The sequence below is a fragment of the Canis lupus genome, chromosome 24 (genome assembly GCF_011100685.1).
Source record: "Canis lupus familiaris isolate Mischka breed German Shepherd chromosome 24, alternate assembly UU_Cfam_GSD_1.0, whole genome shotgun sequence".
NCBI classification, from domain to species: domain Eukaryota; kingdom Metazoa; phylum Chordata; class Mammalia; order Carnivora; family Canidae; genus Canis; species Canis lupus.
The window spans coordinates 45,659,914-45,662,455 of record NC_049245.1 but is presented as its reverse complement, the minus strand read 5'-3'; the positions used below and the strand labels follow the sequence as shown (position 1 = coordinate 45,662,455).

At 46.1% G+C, this 2,542-nt stretch overlaps 1 pseudogene; it reads left to right on the top strand.

The window, feature by feature from the left end:
* The first annotated feature begins 334 nt into the window (after nt 1-334).
* Nucleotides 335-1,330, top strand: LOC612156 (annotated as a pseudogene).
* Nucleotides 1,331-2,542: the final 1,212 nt, after the last annotated feature.

Genomic DNA, 2,542 nt, shown 5'->3' with positions numbered 1-2,542 from the left:
GCAATCATGCCTCATGGCCACACACTCACGGTTCACCAGCACATACAGGACGGTTTCACTTGGAATGTTCTTTAGAGGCGCCTGGGTGGCTTGGTTGGTTAGGCATCTGACTCTTAGTTTCAGCTCAGGTCATGACCTCAGGATTGTGGGAACGAGCCCTGCGTTGGGCTCCACAGTCTGTGGGAGGTCTGCTTGAGATTCTCTCCCTCTGCCTCTCCCCCCACTCACTCTCTATAAATTAAGTATATATATTTTTTAAAAAAGTTCTTGGCTCCTCCCCATTCGCAGACAGCCGCATCTTCGGGTGCAGTGCCAGCCGCGTCCCCAAGACACGATGGTGAAGGTCGGAGTGAACGGGTTTGGCCGTATTGGGCACCTGGTCATCAGGGCTGCTTTTAACTCTGGCAAAATGAATATTGTCGCCATCAATGACCCCTTCATTGACCTCAACTACATGGTGTACATGTTCCAGTATGATTCTACCCACAGCAAATTCCACAGCAGGGTCAAGGCTGAGAACAGGAAACTTGTCATCAATGGGAAGTCCATCTCCATCTTCCAGGAGCGAGATCCCGCCAACATCAAATGGGGTGATGCTGGTGCTGAGTATGTTGTGGAGTCCACTGGGGTCTTCACCTACCATGGAGAAGGCTGGGGATCACTTGAAGGGCAGAGCCAAGAGGGTCATCGTCTCTGCTCCTTCTGCTGATGCCCCATGTTTGTGATGGGCATGAACCACAAGTATGACAACTCCCTCAAGCTTGTCAGCAATGCCTCCTGTATGACCAACTGCTTGGCTCCTCTGGTTAAAGTCATCCATGACCACTTTGGCATAGTGGAGGGTCTCGTGACCACCGTCCATGCCATCACTGCCATCCAGAAGACCATGGATGGCCCCTTTGGGAAGCTGTGGCGTGACGGCTGAGGGGCTGCCCAGAACATCATCCCTGCTTCCACTGGTGCTGCCAAGCTGTGGGCAAAGTCATCCCTGAGCTGAATGGGAAGCTCACTGGCATGGCCTTCTGTCCCCACTCCCAACGTGTTGGTTGTAGATCTGACCTGCTGCCTGGAGAAAGCTGCCAAATATGATGACATCAAGAAGGTGGTGAAGCAGGCATCAGAGGGCCCCCTCAAAGGCATCCTGGGCTACACTGAGGACCAGGTTGATTCCTGCGACTTCAACAGTGACACCCACTCTTCCACCTTCGACGCCGGGGCTGGCATTGTCCTCAATGACCACTTGGTCAAGCTCATTTCCTGGTATGACAATGAATTCAGCTATAGCAACCAGATGGGAGACCTCATGGTCCACATGGCCTCCAAAGAGTAAGAGCCTCCAGGACCACCAGCCCCAGAAAGAACAAGAGGAAGAGCGAGACCCTCAGCTGCTGGGGAGTCCCTGCCCCAACTTAATCCCCCAATACGCTGAGAATCTCCTGACCTCCAATTTCCATTCCAGACCCCGAGGAAGGGGAGGGGCTTGGGGAGCCCTACCTTGTCATGTGTCATCAATAAAGTATACTGTACCCAACTTTAAAAAAAAGTTCTTTAAAAAATGCAGTAGAGATTGTTAATTATGGGGTATTAATTTATGATATCTCGAACTTGATTACACACCATTTTGCTGTCTTGCATGATGGAAAGTACTTACAGAACACATCCATCACTCAGCAAGCACAGCTGTCTCAAGCAAATACATTTATGTGATTGTGTGAGTTGCTAGTTAAACCAGTGCCTTTTCATGGAACCGTACCCTAAAAATGTAAAAAAAATGACTGACAAATTGTCATATTTCAGACTTAGGTGTACGGAATTGGTATCAGAATTAGATTTTGGAAAACTTGTATTCTTCACCCTGAGTTTTACAGTTTCTCAATAGTTAATGATTTTTCTGAATAGGTCAGTGGCAATATTAATGAATATGAGCTTTTGATCTTTGTATAATGGACTATGTCAACACTTGGAAGATCTGCCCAAGACTCACCAGCAGTAACCCACACAGAGTCCAACAGATGATACCCAGGGCAGGGGTTCAGTGCAGTGTGGGAATTACATAACCATCCAAATAAATAAATGCACACCAGAAGATATGAGCAGTATTACCAAACACCTTGACTCAACTGATCTTATAGAACACTGCACCTAACAACTACAGGATGCACGTTCTTTGCCAGGGCATGTGGTGAGCTCCATGAGATGATCCTATACTGGGCCACAGATCAACTATCAGTTAACTTAAAAGTACTGAGATATTATTGAGCATGTTCTTTGACTACAATGGAATTAAATTAAAAATCAATAACAATAAGATATCTAGAAAAAAGCAGTGATTGGAAATTAATACACTTTTAATCCGTGGGTCAAGGGAAACAGAAAATATTTCAAATCAAATGGAAATGAAAATATAACCTATCAGCTAAGGTGGTACTTGAGGAAAAGGAATAGCCTTAAATGGTTATACAGAAAAGAATAAAGGCCTAAAATTGATGACCTAACATTCCACCTGGGGAAACTGGAAGATAAAACACTACGTAGAGGAATT